We start from the raw sequence: 24664 nt of genomic DNA on the forward strand, positions 1-24664 counted from the left end.
CAGCACCGTTTCTTCTAGTGGAGAAAGGTCAGACATGTCTGGAGAAGAATAAGGATTAGGATGTATCTAAATCAAAAAGGAAGGCAAAAAAAAAAAAACACCAAAAAGAAATTATGAAGAACAATCTTCTTGGGAGAAATAGCCTCAGTGAAACCTGGTAAAATGGTATTAACCTACTTTTGAAGAAGTAAATGTTAATACTCTAACCTCTTGTTTTCTTTTATTCCCACTATATATAGCTGTAGTTTATATTTATGGAAAAAATAAAGGAAACATGGTATGCATGCTTGCAGTAAGGGGCAGATGGGGGTGGTATTCTGATTTAAAATTTTGATTTGCTTCAAGAATACCTGGAGAATACACTGGGAATAGAAAATAAGTTTGTATCAAGGACCTGTAACCAAGGACCTGTAACATCCCCAGGAGTCTGTAGTCAAAAATGTGTAATAAAATTTATATTAATACATAAATAAAAATGAAAATGTTGAGAGAAATTTACTGTGAGTTAATACAAATTAATTTTAAACTAAAGATTAAAGTGTTTTTTTGGATGCCAGATGCATAGAATCATAGAATGGTTTGGGTTGGAAGGGACCTTAAATATCATCTAGTTCCAAGTACATGTAAAGGCAAAAAATCATTTTTTGCCAAAACACAGATTAGATATCACTGAATCATATTTTATTTGCACCATTGCAGCATCCAGCCATGATGTGGGAATCTACCAAGGAATTAGTTAAGTGGGGAATTTTAGATTTTCACTAACAAGTTGTTGACATGTTTTTCATCTGTTTACACTGCTTATCTAGAGGAATAAAAAAGTATTTCAAGCCTTTCTGCTTCCTTCCGAGTACTCTGCCCCTGTAGTGACAACGTCATGCTTTCACAGCACTAGGTCAGGACAGCCCTGAAGAGTGTCAAGATTCAGTATGTGTTGAAGAGATTTGTAACTGCTGCCCTGATGTCTTCAGATGTGCAGCCACCGTGTCATTGACCAGAAGTCACAAGCTTCCACCCACATATTAACCTTCTGTTTTTCTTAAGGAGAAAATGCCACTTAGTTTCTGCTGAGTTTGTTTACATTGTGAGAATACTTCTTCAGTTATGGTATAAGGTCAGGTAGTTGGTTTCTTCCTTCATGTCTTCTTACATTTCATCACAAAAATGATGAATGCAGGTTGTCTCTGACACATCTTGCATTGTCTGGCTGAGTTTGGAGCAGAAGCATTTTGGTAGCTATAGCCAAATACCTGGGTTCAAACAAACAATGCCTGTCTTTGGCTATGAGTGAAGGTTTTGGCTGAATGCCACATGTTGAAAACTGTAAAATTAATTCTCAACATATTGAACTTAGAGTGCAAGGAATTTATTCTCTTTCCAAATACATTATTAAACTTCATGACCTTAAGAGTGACTGCAAGCTAGAAATGAGAGTTGTTTTGCAGAAATTTTGGATTGCAGTTGACTTTAGGTGAAAAATCTTTTCTGACACAGTATACTGACTCAGTTATATAAACAGATCTTTCCAGAGAAATAATATTCTTTATTAAGAAATAAATTAAGTATAGATGAAAACAAACAAACAAACAAACAAACAAAAAAAACCCCAAAAAACAACCTGTTTCAATTACATTAAGGCTGTCACAAGTTTACACAGGGCCAGGCTGCTAATAGATAACTAAGGCTAAAACATGTTCCTTCAATCATAGCTGTAATGCTGACACTCATATCACAGCAAAGCCAAATCACTATGATCATCAGGGAGCATTTAATTTTATTTAATCAAACATTTGTGTGGGCATAGACATTCTGCATTCCAGGAACATGTTCCTTAGGTATGTGATCAAATGCTTTCAATGAGTTGAACTTAGAAGTCACACTAAATATTTTTTTCTAGGTAATTTATTTCTGCAGATTTCTCCAGCCCTTGGTTTTGTCAAGATCAGAATCCTGAGCACAGAAATAACATACACGGCTGTTACCCAGTTCTGAAAAAGAAAAAGAAAGGTTTGATTATGCTACTACTTACTGTCATAACTCTATATTTATTATAAACTATTTTTTCAGCAGGCATTGCAAATCTATTTAGCAGATTTTGTCCAAAATAGCTGTGCTAGCTGAATAGTGTGAAAGAGTAGATCTGACTTGAGATATTGCTTTCCTTCCTACATTGAAGATTAATGCCTCCAAAAAGATGAAAGCAGGAGGATAAAAGTATGATGTTTTCAAAGATAATTCTACCAGTGGCAATCACGATCATTAGATGAAAATAAATAAGTCATTTTCATTATCATGTGTCTTGAAAGGAAGCAAGATTCACTGTGAAGGAAAAGCATAAAAGAGGGGAAATTAAAGGCTTTGAAAAATTAACATTGATCCCAGAGTGCACCTGGACTTTTATTTCCACTGTTCTGTCTCCAAACATTAGCTCATATTCTGAGATGTTTCGATAGTAGACAATACTGAATTAAATGCAAAATAGACCAGACTTAACCCAATCAAGGGCTTTTCTTATGAAAACAAAAGCTTTTTATAACTCAGTGTCCTTGACACTTCTAGTTCTACTGCCTTGTTGTATGTAAACTCACATGATGGGTGTCATTTGGGCTCTGGGGAACAACTTATTTTCCCCGACAATAGAAAGAAAAGGACAAAATTAAAAGATAAAATGAAAACTTCCCCTCCTTCCCTTGCCAGTGTTTAAAACCAAAGTAAGACATACTACTTTTGGCCTCACATAGTAATTGTAAATAATGTTTATAAGAAAGAAAAGGAACTAAATGGGAAAAGAGGTAGTACTGCATTGTCTGATGTGTTGTGGTTTGCTCTGTAGTGTTAAAAACAGGGACATGCCACACTGTTGGTACCTACAATATATTAAATCAGCCATTGCAAAACTGATTAGATCTTCTTTCAGCTCATCCCTACCTGTTAAGTAACTGATCTTAGCTTCCTTTTCTGTTTACCATTCTTCTATAAATTCATCTGCTGTTTCTCCAGACTATTCAATTTTCATTGATCTTATTGTCCTATTAAAATCCCTTACTGACTTAGCGTGTCTCACATCTTTATCCCAAGTTTGAACTTGCCCTTCATGCTGACCCTGCACATATCCCCCTAATACTCCTCAGATTCTGCCTAGCCCAACTAAATTGTCAAATCTTCCTACCTGCAGCTTCATTCTGCTAACTGAATGCTTCCCTGTGCTAAAACAGGCACCTCAGGTTTATTCTCTTTCAATTCTAGCATAAGATTTACAGACATCTGTCAGCCACTAGAAATCCTTTCCTAACTCAGTTTTTCTTCAGCATTTCTTTCTTCTGCAATTCACATATTCTGTATTTTCTGGAAGTACAGGACCAAAAGTGGTTTTTCCCCTGCGTGCAACGAGTTGTGTAATCAGAGTGAGACAGGGACAACCAGTGAATATCCGAAAGAGAAGCTTCGTGAATCATATGGGCAATTCTCTATCTGACTAGTTTAAGTGCGCACATCAGGTTATGGATGATTATCTGAACTTTCACTATGAACTTTTGAGGTTTACCCTTCATTAACCATGGCAGTCTGGTGTAACAATTCTTTTTGATCAAGAGAGGTTCATGTTTCTCAATCAGGGACATCAAGACTTTTGCAACCACAAAGACAGAACTAATAAAGTCTCCAATTACTGTTTATACATTATTGACAAAATCTTGGAGAATGGAAAAGCAGCATGGTTTTGTGAGCCCTCAAACTAACAGTAAACGTAACTGCAGATTCAATTACAAGTTTGAAAACTGTAACAGATGTCTGGAGAATTAACAGATGAGCAAGAGCGCATTTTAATAACTATTATCTGAAAAATCCAGTAGCTTGTGACAGATGAGAAGTTACTGACCCATTCCATTTGATCTGTTCTTTATTACAATTTGAAAAAACTCACTCAAGAGCAGACACGACAATATATAAGCAGAAGTACTTTTAATATACCAATCTGAACTCCAAGATGTCTTTTTTTCCTTCACTGAACCTTTAAAATTTACAAATGATTTTGTTGGCTTTCCAATGAATTTACACAAGAGGCTCCAGCTTTATTGATTTCTCAGGAGATTTTGATGTTCCGCTCCATCCTCTCTTTATGAACAAACATCAGCCAGGGCTAGGATAAAGAGGAATTAACTGGGTATAAGTGATAGATAAAGGAATAATAATGATCTGGAGTTTATTTTAGGCCAAATATATGGGGTTTAAATTTTCTGTTTCCAACCCACCAAAAGTTTTAGTTAAACTTTAACTATCGTTGATCCTGTCATTTATTAGTAAGCCACTCAGCATTTCTGCATTCAGTTAAAATCGAGATTTGTTAGTATGCAATCATTCATTGTCAATCTGTGTCAGACCAACTGAACAATAACTAGAGTTAGATGCCATTTTCAACTTTTGTAATTAGAATGGCTTTTGCCTAAAATAATTCAATATTTTATTTTTTTAAAACAGCATGTGATTAAGAATCTACTTTTTGCTGTTGACCTGAAATTCCTCCCTACTTTTAGTATGACTTCTTTACTTTTTAGTAGTCCTTTGAGGTACTGAAGCACTTTTACTTTCCTTGAGAGATAGCTTACAGGAACAGCTTGAGAGATGTGCCTTCATTTCCTGTGCACCTTACCCACAGTGACAAGCAAACTCTGTTTTGATGGAGATGTTAATTTGTCTCTACAAGTGCCTACAAACTGTTTATCATAGAATCTTAGCAACTGTTATCTTGTATAGCCCTGTTGACTCCACCAATTTTAGCCTGGATGAAGAGACAAAGGTCTTTTGAGTTCTGCTACTTCATCTTTTGGAAGCTTTATTTTCTGCCCTTAACAATAAGCTGTACCACACAAAAATGTAACATCGACTTCCACAAAGATGATAGAGCAAGCAAAATTAAACATTGAAATTGTATCTCAGTGTCACAGTTGCTTTCAAACAGTTTCAAGTCAGAATCAATACCTTCATTGTGTTAGGCATTTTACAAATACATTTAAAAAAAAATACAACCCCTCCTCCAAAGAGCGCTTTTTTTTTTGGGGGGGGGGGGGGGGGAGTCTCCTTAAAATTTGTCATGCAGGTTTTAGGAAAATATTAGAGTTTTTAAGAAGGACTATAATGAAGAAATATTGTCCTGAGGCTTCAGTCTCCAACTAGTTCACTAAAGGCCTTGATACAATTCAATTTGGAATAGTTGCACAGTATAGGCTACAGTATGTCTGATAAACTGCCTACTGAAGTATAACCTGCTTCCACACAAACAGTGCGATGTATTTGACAAGAATTTGTGACTCTAAAGATGACCAACATGTCAAGAAAATTCCACAGTATACCCTGAACATAATACTTCCTAACAACTTGGAAATTAAAATTTTCCTATAGATATTAAAACACACACATGCACACACATCCAGCCTTGTGAAAACATGGACTATTGTCAGCCTTCCAAGTTTACGGTGATGCACAAGAATCTCCTTATTGAGCACATAATTCAAAATGTTAATGAGGTGATATGTCTGTAAACTCCTTACATTGGCAGACTAAAGGTCCTTAGCCACCAAACAGAATCCCCTACTCTTCACAGTGATAATCTTATTCAAATCTAATAACACTCTGCACTGATAATCTTATTCAAATCTAATAACACTCTGCACTGGTTTTGGCTGGGATAGAGTTAATTTTCTTCATAATAGCTAGTATGGGGCTATGTTTTGGATTTGTTCTGGAAACAGTGTTGATAACACAGGGATGTGTTCGTTGTTGCTGAGCAGGGCTTACCCAGAACCAAGGGCTTTTCTGCTTCTCACCCCATCAGTGAGGAGGCTGGGGGGGCACAAGGAGTTGGGAGGGGACACAGCCAGGATGGCTGACCTCAGCTGACCAAAGGGATATCCCAGACCATATGACATCCTGCTCAGCAACAAAAGCTGAGCTATGAGTCGCTGGAAGGAGACATCTCAAAGCTCTCATTTTCTTGCTGTTACCTGTTCTATTAATTTGTAAAAGGGTTCTCGAAACAGTCATTATCTTTCCACATGCAAGGGAAATAGCCTGAAATTTGTCTTTCTGGTTTTTTCATCTTCTCGTGTTCACTCCTCTACACTTCTTCCTTCTTTTTTTTTTTTCTTTTTTTTTTTTTTCTTTTTCTTTTCCTGTCTAGAATAGTGTTGTTTAGTAGCAGCCAGGCAGAATCACAAACTGTCCGCTCCTATCTTCCCCCAGTAAAATGTTATGATGGAGTAGGCTGGAAGAAGGTCAACCTGCAGGCTGCCATATAGTATATGAGTTTCCAAGGTAATTTTGACCAAGAAAAACAAGAGAAATTGGTCCACAGAAAGCTATGAACTGCAACAAACAGATTGCTTCCAAGATCAGAGTTTGATTAAAGTCTCAGAACATTACACAGTGTAAACTGCAAGTATGTTTAATCTTGCTTTTGTGTACAAACTAGCTGTGCTTTCTGTAGACAAAAGAAAGGCTGGTGTACAAAGATATTCTGACTTTTTTCCATTAAAAATAAAAAACAAGTTATGTTGAAACCTACATGTTTGAAACTAAATTATTTTGGGGAAAGTTTATTATTTCCACAGAAAACATTATTGTTTCACGTGAAGATAGACATAAATATTCACAGATTTTCCGCTGAGATTTGGAATAGTCCAACTCAGATGGTTCCATGGAATTTCCAGCTCCCATTGCCCTTGCTGGGCTCTGTGCTCAGATTTACCAGCCTCCTCCAGAGGTGAGGCTTGGAAACATCATAGAAGATGAGGTATAAACATGGAGTCCAGCTTGAATTACAATACTTTCAGTGTCAAATCTCATTGCCCTCTCTTTTGTCTTCAAATTGTCATTATTTGTGGAAACTACCCTCATAAAATAGAAAGAATTTCCAGTCCCCAGGGAACTCTAAAGACCATCCCAACCATCCCAAAGATGAATGAATAACTGGTGCTTTGTTCCTCTTGTGCACAGAGACCTAGGAATGAAGTATCCATGACCCTAGGGATGGAGAAGACCTCCACTGGGAAAGTTACATTATGTAAAACTAAGAGTCTTCAAGTTAACATAAACCCAAGTATTATGAAACCCTGTGTTTGACACCTTACACTGTTATGCTAATGTGAGCTTATTTATTACTATAGTGTATCACAAGTCTTTGAAAATATGTTTTGAATAGCACTAATATGGCATATGTCATAGCAGATCAGACCATCCACTCATCCAAATTCCTGTGACACAGTTAATACCTGTTCTGATATAAGCCAGATAATAAAATTTAAAACTAATCTAAGTGGTCTGGAACAACTTGTCTAAATATAACAACAACATGGCAAAACAGATGTTTTTAAACAAATCCTTCTGTTGCCTGAAATGTGAAACAAGATTGGATTTAGAATATCTTAAAAAAAACACCCAACATGTTGTGGGGCTTGCTGCGATCATAAGGATCTACATGAAGGAAAACTTTGAAGGGGGCTTGAGATGGCTTGAGAGTTTTGTAAAAACATATTTCAGGAATTAAGGTGTGGTTTTAACTGAAACTTTCATACTGTATGTATTATTACTATGTTTTTCTGCATGCATACAACCTCAAAGTAATACAAGTCCTTTTCCAATAGTAAAGAGGTATTTTTCAATTAAAAAAAGAAAAGAAAAAGGAAAATAAGATTTGATGGTTTTTAAGATAATTTATCGCATTACGGTTATTTTCAATTTCCTCAAAAGTCAGGTAAGCAATTTAGACTACAGCATCTGGAAGAAAAAAATTCTCTATTTTACAAAAGACATTTATAGGGCATATGGTGCAGCTGACATTTCTTCTTCTAACATTACTTGCTAATATTTTCAGAGGGATGAATTACTCTTCCACATCTTAACCATTGCAACTGCACAGAGAGATAGATATGTTTGTTTCTGTTTTCCTTTTCAAGGCGTATGTGTACCATGAATATTTTATGTACAATACAGTGCTGTCTGAAGAGAGGCTAAAACTACTGGAGTCTTTTGACTGATAAAGTGATATGGCACCACAATAAAAAGTCATTCTTTACAGTTAAAGGATACTCTGAGGGAAATACCATCAGTAATTTGGTGTAGGTTAAATTACTGTGCAATGTTTTCACAAAAAACTACAAAAAAAAAATAAAAAAAATCCCCTTTTACTGTTCGTTCTTGCAATTTCAAGCTATAAGCTCCACTATAATGCACATTTACAAAGGGCTCTGTGGAGTATTCTGATGTTAAAAACTCTACCCAAAATACAAATCAAATCAAAGGTCTATTCGGAAAAGTAAAGTTTAGGCATATAAAATCTCATATGCTTTAAAACTTACCTTCAGCATCTACAGAATTTCTGAGAAATATGGAGCAACTGAAGTGCTATCTCTTATTTCCTCCTCCTTCTAAGCACTTCTTCAGTTTATCCACATTAGTGGATGTGATAAAGCTGAAAATTCTGCTGGCTTCATCTTCTAAAAGTTTAATATTTCTATCACTTGTTTTTTCTTATGGAAGTTTTTTTCTATGGAAGTTTTACAGTCTTTTTTATGAAGAAAATATGTGTGAAGATCTCTGAACACTTGTGGGTCTAACTACAGGTGTATACTGGGCAAGAAAAAAGATGAGGCACATAAACTTGGAACTTTCTTGCTCTTTGTTATTATTGTGCAAAGAATCTAGTTATTTTGCTTACATCACATTCTCTGTTATGAATTTCATTTATGTAGAGTAAAGGTAGATGTGTAAATGTATCTCAGGCCAAAGCTCCATGTACACTTAGGCATAATTGGATATATTTCTTGGGGAAAGTCTTCCAATTTACAGTTCTTTTTATGAAAGTTTTGAAACTGCAAGTCTTAAAAACTGAAGTTAAACACTGACAGTTAATTTGCAAGCCAGCCATAACCAGAATTTATTTATTTATATATTAAATTCAGTTTCTTATTACCACTCCAACATTTCAAATGAATTATGTGTCTGAGATTGCAAACTTTAAGATTACATAATTGTATTGGGTCTGACTGAGATGGAGTTAGTTCTCTCCATAGCAGCCCTCCTAGTGCTGTGCTCTGCATCAGTAGCTAGAAAGGTGTCGATAACACACCGGTGTTTTGGCTCCTGCTGAGCAGTGCTGGCACACCATCGAGGCTGGCTCTCCGACATTTTTGCCCCCCCTTCAATGGCAGGCTGGGGCTGGGTAAGATATTGGGAGGGGGCAAAACCAGGACAGCTGACCTAAACTAACCAAACAGATATTCCATACCATATGACGTCAGCTCAGATATAAAAGCTAAGTAAAGGGAGACAGAAGGGGGGCATTTTTGTCTTCCGGAGCAACCACTACGCGTACTGAAGCCCGGCTTCCCAGCAAGTGGCTCGACATCGCCTGCTGATGGGAAGTAGAGAATGACATCATTTGGTTTTCTTTGCTTTCACGCATGATCTTTGCTTTCACTTTATTAAACTGTCCTTATCTTGACCCATGAGCCTTTTGTTATATTTCCTCCCCCCTGTCCAGCTGAGGAGGGGGAGTGAGAGAGCGGCTTTGGTGGGCACTTGGCGCCCAGCCAGGGTCAACCCACCACAATGCCAGTGACCTTCAGAGCTACTTGACCTTCAGAGTTACTTTTCCTCCAGACTGAAGATATCAGGAAGAGAGTCTTTACCTCAGTGTTTGAGATCAAAATCCCCTTTCTGGTGTCAAGATAGATGACAAAGCAGGGGTAAAATCTTTAGGCTTGGATGCGATAATACCGGGAATACAATTGTTATAATAAATGCAAATATTTCATATCTTCCACTTGACACACCTCTTTACATCCAAATTTGTTCTTCTCCAGCTCAGTCAGCAATGTCAAACAATGCAGCGAATAGCCTCTGAGGAATTATTGCAACATAGCAAAATATGGTTTATAACATCAGAACATGCAAGAAAGCAGGTGGCAGTATGATGTTCTACAGGACTAGAAGAAAATACTGCCTTGTTTCTTGCCTTGGGAGCCTTTTCCTTATCTTCCACACCATTTTATTAAAGGAATAATAGAAAAAACACACATTAATGGTGGTGTGTGACACACAAGACATGACACAACTAAATTTCATTGCTGTTGCCAAAAGCGTGTTGAAAGTAACCTTTTCTATCTCTCAGATAACGCAGATTGTCCTGGTTGCAAGCTGAACAACAGGCAGCAGGGGATTAGAGTAACAGAAGAAGAGCAAAGGATCTGTACCTAGGCTTTTTTGGTAAGAGAAGATAAGAAATGGAAGGGAGGGATTTGTAATAATGTCATAAGATACAATAAATTGTCCCCTATCATTGCTCTAATGCCAACTGTCAAGCAAAATTTTGGGTTGCACTTCTATAGTGCACTGTAGTTATCAGCGATCTTTTTTCATTGTATAAGTTCTCCATCATTTTCAGTTAGCAACCCTGTTGCTTCATAGCTAGTAGGTTTATATATTATTGATTATTATATTTTTTTATTGTTATTATTGTTATTCTTTTTATTAACCTATATTTCCAGTCTCCATTTAAAGCATTTCGTTGAATCACATTTTTACTAGGTTTAGAAGGAGCAAACATTTACACCTTACAGTCCTGAATTTCGTTTTGCTTACTAGATGGTGAGAAATGCTGATCTTTGAAGGTCCACGCAAAGAAAACAATCTTAAACTGCAGCACATGCTATTCTTTACAGTATTTCAATATTAAACAGACACATTTACAGATAGCAAGTAGTTACTGAAAACTAAATACAACCATTTGGTGTTTACAGTAAATAGTAATTTCCTCTTAATCTACATGATGAAGTTCTAATTGATGCCTACATTTGCCTAATGCCTGAAGAAAGTTACAATGAAAGTTTCAGTGTTTAGAATATACTGTAACTTTGTGTAAACTTTTCCTTCTGCTTACCTATTTATTAAAAACAAATAAGGACAAAATTTCTCTCTGAAACATTTTCACACATCTCAATCTATCAAATTTTCATCCATTTAAGAGTGTACATACTTTTATTAATTTTAACGCTTCATACTGAGGAACTACCTGTTTTGCCAAAGGTCATATTCTTCCATCATCCTTTCTTCCCTTTGTAGTTAATCTGAAATTATGACAACTTGTATTCAGCAGGAGGAAGTTCTGTTAAGAACAGGAATAAGTGAATTCTTATGAAATATTTTTCACATATCAGTGGAAGCTGAGTATTGGCTTAAGTGCATACATTCAAATTGTTAACATCTGTTTATTGGCTTTGAATCACTGAAGAGTGCTGGCTGCTTTATAGATTATGTGTGTTTACACTTCATGTTCTGAAAAGCCTGCAATTAAAAAAAGCTTATGTTTCACTCCTCCAGAATTGAATCAAATTTTATTCTTCCTTGACTTAGTACTTAGGAAAAAACTAAAAATTGCAAGCATTTTTGCCAAGTCATTAACACACACCATCAAAAGTGTGGGACGTAGGTACTAGTGAGATGAGTCATGGCAACACAATCCTTATTACATCAGTATGGCCCCATAATTAATTTAGTTAATGGCACCATCTGCTCATTTCCAGAGTTTTCCTTCCAATTAGAGTGTCAGATCGTATAATTAATTTTTGTGAGTTTAACTATGTGTTCTGTCTTTTTCCCCACCCTTGCACAAACCCAAGTTTGATCTGTACTGCCTTTTTCTGTTTACATCCATTATTGAAATAGTATTTTTTGATTTTGAGGAAATGAACAGTTTTGAGAGATTTGGCTTGGCTCTCAGAACCTCTTGTCTTTCCAAGTCATAAATGATTCTCTTGTGGTGACAAAATGTTGCTACTTAATGCAGAAAACATCTAGCAATGTTTTCAGTTATAAACGTGTGAAGTGCCAGGTCTCAAGAAAAATACTTCTAAATTGATAGTATTCATTTTCCATATCCTCCCCAAAAAGTGGAAATGAAAAAAAGGAACAGAACATTGCAGCCTATTTCACATAGTTGGCATATTATGTACTCCTTTAGTGCATCCACTTCAGACAGAGCTGACAATAGTATCTGAACAAAGTCATGAAACTGGGAATATGGTAGTGAATGATTTTTCACATCTTGGGATGAAGGGAAGACTTTCATTGAAAATTACCCCCCCAAAATTACAGTTCCTCTCCAATACATCCTCCTCTAGCCTCTCATTCAATGACAAACTGTTAGAAGCAAGCATGAACAGTCATATATTATCTTGCCAAATACGCCTTGATGAGACCTATCTCTATGTTATTTTCTCATGAGCAACAATAAATGTGGGGTTTTTTTCTTTTTTACTACAAGTACATTGGTGCAACCAGTAAACAGTGTCCAGAGAAAGGGCCTGAGCAGACTCTGTGTATACTGTTGATTGTTTTTTTCCTTAGAAATAACATAAAAAGTCATTTGCCATCTGCAATTTGTTTTCTACCAAATAGGTTTATTAGCTCGTCTGTAGAATAGAGACATAATTATTAATTATTATATCAGAAGTATTTTGACTTGCTTAGTGTTAGAAATCAGAAGACAGTCCATGTCCTCGAAAGAACTTTGATTTACAAGATCTGGATTTATGAAAGCCAAAAATCACCAAGTCAAACATACAAATGAGAATATAAAATACATTTGCGTTGTGTTTTTAATTTGTAGCCTGACATTTATTCCTCTGGTGTTTGAAATAATATTTGAAACTTAAGATACAGTAATGGATCTATTTCCAGATACTACTCTTCAACTATAAGATTCTTGACAAGGACCTGTTTCACACGTGTGCATATGCCATACTGAGAACTCATTAATGCTGAATGATATCCTGATTAATGGAGCCCATAAAAGACCTCAGCCCATAAAACACAGGTCAAGTGTATTTTTGGTGAATGGCAACTAGCTATTAATTTCATTATGTGCAAAGATACATTCATACACTATATTCTAAAAGATCTGAGGTAAGAAAAACTTCCCCTAACCCCCAATAGACAACACTTTCTTTGACAACACGTTGATTTTAAATGGATCTATTAAAGAGAAGCTGCACGACAATCTGCCACTGTGTGACTTAATTTCTGCAACAACACATCAGTACTGTAATGGTAGAGTCAAGGTCCATATAAATTACTGAATTCAATTTTAAACCTTTTTCTGGCATTTCATTGCATGTGGTTTTGCCATTACTATTAGGTCACCCATGATGGTTAGAAATATGAAAATATGCATATATATATATATATATCTCCTGCCTACTGCCTTCATAACAGTGCTATTGAAAACTCAACATGTGTTCACAATATTAAAATTCTGCAAGAAATAAAAGCACAGAAGTTTGGTCAGGGAGGATTTCTAGGGCTTAGTCTTAGAATAATTCTGGAAATGTTAATATGCATTGCTAATCTGTGTCACATCCCAATTTCTCAGGACGATGACTCAGGTTTGCTGATTCCTGGGTCAGGATTAAGGTGAAATGACACCAGGGATCCTTTAACTCACAAAACTCAACTTTTATTTGCTCACAACAAGAATTGGCATGCTCACCTCAAGAATTGGTATGCTCACAACAAAAATTGGCATGAAACTATGTCAGTAAACGGTGTAACATGTGCTAACCATGCATCAACAAACATATACTACAGGCCTGGCTTATCTGGGAATCGGTTGAGGGCAGACAATAAGGCAAGCCCTCCCGTTGAGTCCCAAGGTGGAGAGCAGACCCCGTCGCTTTCTAGACTCCTTCTCAGAGAGGACCCCAGGGGCGGCTGGATCCGATCCCCATCCCAGACTTTGTCAACGGTTTATGTCTAAAGGGATGAGGTGTAGGGATTATGGAAAAGGGAAAGAGAGAGAGACAGAAGGGAAAGATCTCACTGGTCCTGGGTCCAGCGTTGGTCCAGTCAGCTGAGGGCTCCGGTTCCGGTGGGCTTGTGCACCCGGGGCTTCAGTTTGTGTCCCTTTATCATCCCTGCCCCTCCTTTGGGCGGGCACTCGAATTTATTAGGCTAATTGGTGTCGTGAGCAGTTTGTGAGCCTTTGGGACTTGGGGGTCATTTGGGGACCCACTTCCCCTTCCCAGCATGGTGAGCTGTCCTGCTCAGCACATCGGAGCACCGTTATCATGTCCAGGAGCTGTGTGCCCTCCGGCACGGCCTCCCCCTCCTGCTGCTGATTGATGGGTGCTGATGGGTACCAATGGGCTGCTTTTCACCTAGGGTTCCTTGTTGTGCAGAGTTCGTTCTTAGGCAGCACTTGCCCCACCACAATGTTTGAGACACTAACTCTTCCAGTCCTTCACAATGTGTAATGCATAAACTACCCCAGTTATGAACAATCTTTGAGTACAAACCTTCTCACTTATATCAGGATATTATACTGGGATAGAGTAGATTAATTAAAAAGTGTAAAGTTATAAAAGTAATTTATAGCAGTATAATGACTATTCATGCACATATGGCACGTTTAAATGAATAAAATAGAATAAAAGCCATTAGAGTATCCCTGTACATTTTAGGATACATAACCAAGCATATTTTATGAAAGGCTTGGGAAAATAGATACGAAAAGACATGAAACTAAATGTAAAAAGAGATGGTACTCTGCATTTGCTTTTCACTGAGACTTATTCTTTATAAGAAAAGAAAGTACATTCTAATAAAGGAAGGCAACTTGCTTTTACTGGTAAACTTTAAGGAACCTCTGAACCTCGGGGACATACTGAAATTGAAGAGCATAATTCAGATGGGTAGAGTTAACTGTCTGTACAGTAATAAATATGCTTTTGGCTTTGTTCAATTGGATTTGATTCCATTTTTGTCCCTGTCCTTCAAGGACAGCGGGAACCACCACTGATAAAGATGGGGGGGGGGGGGGGGGGGCTAAAACAGATACATTAAGTGGCACTGAAAAGTGACAATAATACACCAACTGTGAAAATATTGTGCAGTGATGGTCTTGCTTACAAGTTTCTGAGAATAAAATCAATACCATACACATAAAAGGAAATAAATTTCCTTGATACCCATATCATCCTGGAGATGTTTTCCTGTGTTACTATCACCCTCTTAGTGTCCTTCTGGGCTGAACTGCAAACAGAACCTACTCACTACATGTCATTGCAAGATCCCACAAAATCCTGATCAGTGTGGTATGCGTTTACATAATAAAGGAATACAAACCAGAAATCTCTGTAAACTGGTATGGACTAAGCCTGCCTCAAATTCCACAAGCTCATTTATTGTTTTGCGCAAAGAGTTTGTACCCCTATCAAAACTTGAGCCTAATTAGAGCACTAGTGCTAAAGGAATACTGGGCCAGAGATATATACTAGTCCCCTCGCAACCTACCTGCTGCTATAAGGATGCAAAATTTAACCAGGACTTGGGCCCTCAACAGGAACATCTCCAGATCATGCTTTATTCATAGAGCCAGCTGCTTTGGGCTAACCCCGGTGGGCAGGCAAGCACCTTACTCGTTCGCTCACTTCCTGCCATGTCCCAGGGATGGGATGGGGGAAGAGGAAATAAAGAATAAAGGCAAGAAAACTTGGAGCTCAAGATAAAACAAAAAAACCCACCAAGTTTAATAAGTGAAGGATAAGTGGGAGAAGAGAAAGAAAATAGAGCAAGTGATGCAAAGGCAATGACTCACCACCTCCCATGGGCAGACTGATGCCCAGCCTGTTCCTGAGCAAAAGATGGCTAACCCTCCTAAACCCCCCTCTTTGCCCTTTTATAGCTGAGCATGACGTTACATGGTATGGAATACCTTTTTAGCCAGTTGAGGCCATGTGCCTGGCTGTGTCCCCTCCCAGCCTATAGCATACCGCCCAGTCTAATCACTGTGGGGGACCAGACTGAGAAACAGAGAAGGTCTTGATGCTGTGTAAACGTTGTTCAGCAAAAGCTAGAACATTAGTGTGTTAGCAGTACTGTTTTGGTTAAAAATCTAAACCACAGCACAATATGAGCTGCTCTGAAGAAAATTAACTCTATCCTTGCCAGGCCTAGTACACCACCCTAGCATTTAGCTCTTAGTACTCTCTTTTCATCTAATTCCCCTGCACATGAGAGCATCTGTCCATTTTCCCCAATCTCAGTAGTAAGAAAAATCCACTTTTGAGAAATAATTTCATATTAGTTGAATTCATAGTCTCCAGCAATGTCATGGAAGCTGTTTTTTTCATTAGGGCTTGCTACTTTACAATATTTCTGGAGGTATCTGTCTGTATATTTGATCCCTTCTGCATTTAAAAAGTTATTAGGAAGTACTGAGAGCAATTTAATATGAACGTAGAGATGAGAGGAAATGAGAAGTGGATCGTTAACATTAGGATGTCACCTGCTGTCTACACTGAACTCATGACAGGACACAGGTTTTGGCCACAAATTTGTGATATTTGGTCCCAGAGCTTGAGTTTTTAATGAAGGCTATGTGGACCTCGCCACAGGTTATTAGTCAGAATACCTGACACAATCTGATAAACCAGATGGTAAGAGCAAACATGGAGACAGTGAGCAATCGAGATAGTAACACGGGGCAAGAGTTCTGAAAGAAGATTAGGTAAGGCATATATTAATTAGGGTAGAAGTGATTAGCAGAATACAATGATTAAGAGACACAATTTTGAAGGGCATATAGAAGGCAGATGCCCTGAAATTATTTGACAGACTAATGGGCTGAAAAACAAAGGGCGTGAACCAAAGCTAAGAAAAGATTGGTCAGCAAGGGAGTTCAGGATAAACTTCTTCACACAGAAGGTAATTAATGTGTGGCACTGCAAGCTATCATGTGGGGGAAAACTAACCCTCAAATGCTAAATGTATCTGAGAACAGACAGATAGGTAGATGAGCTGCATGGACTAATTTTGTATATTACCTCTGCTGCAAGAACAGCAAAGGTAAAGCATTATTTAAATTAGTGGAATAATAAATGAAGTCATTTCAATGAGACTTACAGTGATAAAAACGAAAGGCAAGCACAATTAGTTTAGTAAAATCATAGAATAATTTAGGTTGGAAAAGACCTTTAAGATCATATAGTAGTGTAGCTGTCCACAAAAAAAAACCCCACAGAACTTGTTTTACTCCAAAGTATTTTAAGCAAAATGATTCTTTCTGATTTTATTGCTAACAAAATCATGATAATTTTGGATGCATCTCCCACAGAAGTTGTGTATCTGTAATGAGGGACCCAACCAGGGTTTGTTAAAAGTCACAATTCTTTAAGGGAAGCCAAAACCGGGAGCTTTAAAACCCAGAAAATTTCTCTCTCCAGTTTGTTAGCTGAATTTCTTGCCTGTAGGTCCAACCATGGGGCAGGCTGAGTATGTGTTCAAGAGAAGAGATCCATAATATAATTTACCAACAGAACAGCAGCAGCTGAGTGCTGAGTCAGAAAAACAGGCTATGTGCTAGCCCACGTGGCTCTTCAGCACTGAGCATGAGTGGCATTGCTCCATCCCTTCCACATGGAACCAAACAAGACCTTCTGCCTTTTCCCACTTCTACTTACCCCTGCACTGAACAGCCAAACCAACACTACCTTCCATCAGCTCGACTTTTATCTTTACTGTCTACCAACCCCTAAACCAACACCCCACTCCACTCTGCCTTTTTTCCCCCAGAATATGCTGCAAGCAGCACGAGACCCGCGCTCCCTCCCCGCTGGCAAGGGAGTTCGGAGCTCCCAGATCAACAATAAGTGACACTTTGCGAGGGCGTTTCTGGACACCCCAAGCCAACACTGACATGCCACTCTGTGCTGCTCCCTAAAAGGCTGTGTACAGCCAGCAGGGACCTGCTGCCGCTGAGGTAGGCACTCTGCAGCGCTCTGCAGCTCCTGAGCAAAGGCAGGATGAGTAAGATGGCACGGCAAGTAGCTTATTCCCTTCCGTGCGTAGACACGCATACACTAAATATAGCTCTCTTGGAGCTCAGTTCAGAAGTGTATCAGAGCATCAGGTCTGATATTTAACAACTTCAACTTTCCCTGGTGGAGACTGCAGTGCCTTCAAACGAGTTATGTATGTGGACTTTTCTGTAGGCTGAGCAATATACTGACTGAGATCAAAAGCATTGGCCTTCATTCTCCTGCAGATGATTTTCTGCGCTAAAAAAAAAATTTATTAACGACAGATGTTTTATGAACAGTATCTAAATAACATAATGCTATGCAAATTTAAATTTCACATTTCTTTAATTTCCCTCCCCACTCAAAAGAACAGAAGCCAAAACAAACTGTTAATATTGGATATTGTATATTTAAAATTTCAAAAAGCTTCTACAAGGCAAACAATTGAATCGCTATAATAAAATTAATACAATTTATACAACTGTACCCTAAAATCCAGGTTTTATAGAAAACTTTCCGTTTTCTGTATTTCCATAAAACATGTTTAACTAGAACTCAACTAGATCTAACGTTAACAGTAATAATTTTTCAAGTCAAATAGATACATAAACATTTCAAAATTAATATTTTTTAAAAGGTTAATGGAACTTAAGTTTTCTAACACTGAAAAAAAGAGTAATTTCCACATTGCATACCTGTAAGTTATTTTTATGCAATAAGGGAATGTAGATCATTCTATTAAAAGTTTTTGAAGCAATTTATATACTAAGAAACCAAAATAAGCCATTATCCAATTCAAATGATTGGCCTTTATTACATTTAAGCTCATCAGTCAGGATGATCTATGAGTTTGAAACCTGGATCCTCTCCAGCCTGATATGGAGTTCAGCCCAACAGTAACAGAACTTAAGTTGCGGTATAAGTGCAGAAGAAAGAAAATACAGAAGTCAATTTACAGAAAGGATTTCTGCTAAAAGCTTACTAGTTATCTTGTTCCCAAAGGTGCATAACTGTCCTCCAAACTGATCAGTGGGAGTGGAGCTTATGCCTAAGAAACTCTGCTTAAGCCAGGAAGAGGTCTTCATCCAGACGGCTCATATTACAGCAGTAAATATTTTAGGTATATTCCCATAAGTGAAAGAAGAGATTAGTGATACTGACCTTCTTTGTACAGCTCTACAAAGGAAGAGTGATATCAGGGAGGTAGCTAGTGCACTGGGAAATTACTTATTTGGCAAGTGCTTTGTCTGGACATAGAGCTGAAAAATTATTTTTAACAATCCCAAAGACTAAAGCAGCCAGGAAATTGTGTTCATACATTCTGCATTCCTTCATGCAAAGTTCTTAGAAAGTCAAATTTCCACATATTTCTGAATGCTGTTTTGGCAGGAAACTCCAAAGATGATAGAAGTTTATCAACAGAAAATGACTGTTAGAGATATAAGAAAAAACAAGACGCAGCATCCTTTATAATTCCTATGACAGGTCATCCATTGGATGTATGACACAAGAGATTCTGGGCTAGTGAGGAAGGAATTTGACCACCTTTTTTTAGGCTGGGAAGCACACAGAAGTATGAATTTTTATTGTACCACAAATTCAGGGGTATTGGTGTCGGCAGGGGGCCGAAGGGAGGAAATGGGGAATTAAAAGATTTATTTCAACGTGATTACAGCAGTTCTAACGCAAACCAAGGATAATTCCTATAAGTTCTGACCATTGTTGCTCCTTGTACTGTTTTCCTTTCTGCAATATCCCAAGCAGACAACATGAATATCAGGAGTGATCTCCTGCCTGTTACTTTCGAAGTGCTGTCTCCTACCAGCATAGTCAAACATTTCCCGGTCAGTAATCTGGACTCTGGCTGGCAGAGACTGAGCAGAACAGAAAGGCTGACTTTACTTTCTTTACTAACTGAATTAAAATGAGATAGACACTTAGCACATCCTTTGATTTGGCTATTTCTTGTAACACTAACTTGGTCATAGCAACAGCCTCCGGCTTCACAGCCAGAATAATGAGCGAGCTTTTTTCCCCTGCTCCACACGAACGTATTAATATATCATTGACTTTCCTTTCTCCAAAGCTACTTCACCTATCTGAGCGTAGAGGACAGACCCTTAAAGGAGTCTTGTTTTCGTTCCTCTACTAGTCATCCAGACTGCTCCTTTCCCAACATCCTTCTGCCCTTAAGGTTTTTGCGTTTGTATTTGGGAAAGGCTAAGGTAACTTTCCGTTTCCTAAACCAGACTGCACTGCAACACCTTCAAATTTTTCTTCCTTTAAAAGCTGTGACAGTTTCACTCTATGTCCATATTGCTCAGAAAGCACAAATCTTTTCTATAGCTGGGAGTGTATGTACTGGAAAAAAATTTATACAAAAACATGACACAACTTCATTTATCTACAGATAGGAGGCCACAGCATGAAAAAGTTGTCACATCATTTATTCACAAAACTGATTTATCTCCTTGCTTCCGGTTACATTACTACTCATAATAATCAAGATCTTATTACACAAGTGTAATTACTTTATTCTTAAGCATTCATATTCAAACAGTTTAATTTTGGGGTTTTTTAATCAAATGAGTTGCCTGCAGGAGTATAAAAAATTATGTACCTACACTATGTGGATTCAGACTCTGGTGTTCATACTTGGCTTGCAACAAGATTGCCTCACTCTAATACAAAGAGGACTCATGGTGAGGTATGTTTCAGTAAAAAGACAAATCTCAAAATAATTAAAAAATAAAAATAAGCCTGTAAATGCACACACACGGGAACATCACTATAATATGAACATTAAGCGAAAGGGGAAGATTACATCACCGAGTAGAGACTGAGTCTGCTTGTAAAATACAATTCTACAAATGATTTATTATATTACTCCTTTTCTCTAACTCACCAGCATAATGGAAAATCCTAGGGAAAAAATCTCTGACATGATTACTTCAAGTACTGAACCCAGAGGTGGTTTAAAGTTGCTAATCGTCTCTGAATCTGGTGTTAGGTTTACTCAAGTTTCTTGGCTATATTGACCTTCCCTTGAGTGTCCTGTGCTCAGAATTATGTAAGATTAACAATCTGCTACATAAGTGATTTTATCAGAACTGAGCTAATACAGCTCTATTAAGTATGAGTAGCCAAGCAACCACAAACAACATTTATATACATATATATGTTCAAATACACATACACACACATATTAGTTCTAGAGAGAAAAATGTAAATCAGTGGAAACACATAATACTGCAAAGACTGAGGAAGTACACAAAAAACTCCTTCTAGATTCCTCTATCTATGTACGTGCAATAGTCACACAAATACAATTGTCTTTAGCTTGATTTCTTACTGAAAAAAAGTATTAGCAATTTGACTGTCAATGCATTAGTCTTTCATGTCCTAAATAAGTTTTAAACCTCTGGACAATTTCAACTGAGTTTATCAAAAGGGCAGAGATCACAGACCTTAAAAGATTTTACAACTGGTAGACAGCTATTTAATAAATCTAGTGAAGGAAGCAAAGAGCCCTGATCCAGGCTCTTTGAATTGCCTCACAACCTGCAATCCTAATCGGCGGTATGTAATTGTGACCAGTCAACGCAGCATATAGCAGCCAGCAGGTCAACCAAAGGCAGGGGAAATAGCGGTGGCATCGCTAGGTGTCCCAGAGGCTCACACAATCAAAATAAATAGGTGTTAAACTCAAATGTTAGTAAACCACGGGTTCAGTCTTGTAAGGGGAAATTAATGCTACGCAACCAACTTAAGAATTCTGAAACTTTAGAAACAATAACCCAAAATGCATATATCACTCACCTAAAAGATGAGGGCTCTCAACCTCAAGGAGTTACCTCAGGCGGTGTCCCAACCCACCGGGAGAGTCCCTAGTCGAATCAGAACTGCAGTCAAACAGGTGTTGTTAGTCCTCACTGGCCAAGGGCCAACACTTCTTTATTCCTTGACCGAAGCACGTACCTGGCAGTCATAACCCAACCCCACCGTGTGGGCAGGGCAGCTTGACCCCCAAACCACAGCTTCTAATTTTTTTCTCTTTTCCGTGGTGGCTTCTATTTTTTTTTTTTTTCTTTTCCATAGCTGAGAAGTTTCTCTCTCTGTCAGGGCAGGTGTACCTACCACGTTAAGGTACATGGAGAACAGAAGACATAGCGATGGGATGAAGGTCTGTCTCATTAGTAGTGCAATGTTGGAAGGGATGGAGGAAAGATTTTAGTATAATTGAGGAAGTGGGGAAAATGGAGATTTTGAGGGCAAGAAATCACACTTGCGTTTAGGGCATGCAAGAAGAAACGTAGTGTATTTTAGAAGGGTAAGAGAGACCGTGATGACGTACTGAGATCTCTTCCTACCTGAAATATTCTATGAATCTAGGGGAGGAAGACTCCAGTGTACAAAGTGTACTATTCTGTCACAAATGTGACTTCAGTAATACCAGCGCTTCCAAAACATTTTTTTTTTCCTAAATTATGTTTTTTCAGATCACATTAGAAGATGCATGTCTCATCCCATGCCCATGCAGTACAAAGTTGCTTAGTACTCAACTTTTTAAGGTTTTCTAACTGTTTGTGAAAAAGAAGTATTTTCCAAGCGGATGCTGTTATTGATATTTCTGCAGCAGTAAGCTTTGGCCTGAATTCCAATACTTTGTTGTATGGTAATTAGAAGTCCTATTTCTGTGAGTGCTGCTGGGATCAGACCTTATTTGACCCAGAATTACTGGTACAGAATTCCTAACAACTTTGCATTGTCATTTTAGCCCCTTGTGGTAAGTTAACCCCAGCTGGATGCCAGGTGCCTACCAAAGCCTTTCTATCACTCCCCCTCCTCAGCTGGACAGGGGAGAAAAAATATAACAAAGGGCTCATAGGTCAAGATAAGGACAGGAGAGATCACTCACCAATTACCGTCACGGGCAAAACAGTCTCAGCTTGGGGAAAAAGAACTCAATTTATAACAAATCAACTGGAGTAGGGTAATGAGAAATAACACCAGATCTCATAACACCTTCCCTCCACCCCTCCCTTCTTCCCTGGCACAACTTCACTCCGGGGTTCTCTACCTACCCCCTCCAGTGGCACAGGGGGATGGGGAATGGGGTTTACGGTCAGTTCATCACACGTTATTTCTGCCACTTCATCCTCCCCAGGGGCGGGACTCATCACACTCTCCCCCTGCTCCAGCGTGGGGTCCCTCCCACGGGAGACAGTCCTCCACCAACTTTTCCAAAGTGGGTCCTTCCCATGGGCTGCAGTTCTTCATGAACTGCTCCAGCATGGGTCCTTTCCACGGCGTGCAGTCCTTCAGGCACAGACTGCTCCAGCGTGGGTCCCCCACGGGGTCACAAGTCCTGCCAGAAAACCTGCTCCGTGGGCTCCTCTCTCCACAGATCCACAGGTCCTTCCAGGAGCCTGCTCCAGCGTGGGCTTCCCACAGGGTCACAGCCTCCTTCGGGCACCCACCTGCTCCGGCGTGGGGTCCTCCCCGGGCTGCAGGTGGAGATCTGCTCCCCTGTGGAGCTCCCTGGGCTGCAGGGGGACAACCTGCCTCACCAGGGGCTTCATCACCACGGGCTGCAGGGGAATCTCTGCTCCAGTGCCTGGAGCATCTCCTCCCCCTCCTTCTTCACTGAACTTGGTGTCCGCAGGGTTCTTTCTCTTACATGTTCTCACTACTGACTCCGGCAGCTGTTTCTTCCAGTCTCAACATTTTTTTCCTTCTTAAAAATGTTATCACAGAGGCGTTACCACTATCACTGATTGGCTCGGCCTTGGCTGGCAGCGAGTCCGTCTTAGAGCCAGCTGGTATTGGCTCTGTTAGACACAGGGGAAGCTTCCAGCAGCTTCTTACAGAAGCCACCCCTGTAACACCCCCCCGCTACCAAAACCTTGCCACACAAAGCCAATACACCCCTGATAGTAGGAGGATTTGTCGTCCCCTACTGAACATCATTATGTCCTCAAAGCACTTATTCCTACTGATTGGTGCTCTACTTGAGGCAAGAGAGTGAACTTAATGCTTTATTGCAAAATTATAAGAAGTATCCTTGAAAATACTTTTCAATTTTTTTCTGCTATTTTAGTTTGTGCTAGCAAGCAAAAAGTATGACCACATTTTAACTACAAAGCAGGCTGTTCTGCTAGCTGCCTGGATAGGCATCCATGACCCTTAAGGATGAAAAAGATGCGATTTATAATTTCTGCACTAAAGATCTTGTAACTTTTGATTGATGTAGTCTCCATTTAGCAGTCCTCAGCCTTAGATAAACCCAAGACTACCTAAAATTAACTCCTGCTCTGACAGCTCTCATGTGGCTTTGCAATTGGGCTTTGAAGTTGTGGTGTGTGTCCTTTCCAGCTATGTCTCTATTTGCCTGTCAAGCAATTCCTCTGGCTACCCCACCTGCATCAGCACAAGTCTGACGGAGAACACTCCTGCAGAAGACTTTATATACTGGAAGTAATATTTTTCAAAGTTAACATAAATACAAGAGTATACCAAGGACTGTACATGGACAGGTCTATACAGGATGAGGACCAGGCTCACATGAAGACTAATGCAAATAAACATTCCAAGAAGAAAAAGAAAAACAAAACAAAAAAAAACAATCAAACAACCCACCCCACCTAACTAAAAGACTACATGAATGCTATTTATTCCAAATTTTTGTAAAGTTCATGCTAGAGAATAAAAGCATATATCTACCACTAAACAAGACCTATAACAACAATACATTCATTCCTGTCAGGAGTGGAGAATCCTGAGTTTCTTATTGATGTTCAACCTCAGTTTGGATG

Source organism: Accipiter gentilis, chromosome 27, assembly GCF_929443795.1.
Source record: "Accipiter gentilis chromosome 27, bAccGen1.1, whole genome shotgun sequence".
NCBI classification, from domain to species: domain Eukaryota; kingdom Metazoa; phylum Chordata; class Aves; order Accipitriformes; family Accipitridae; genus Astur; species Astur gentilis.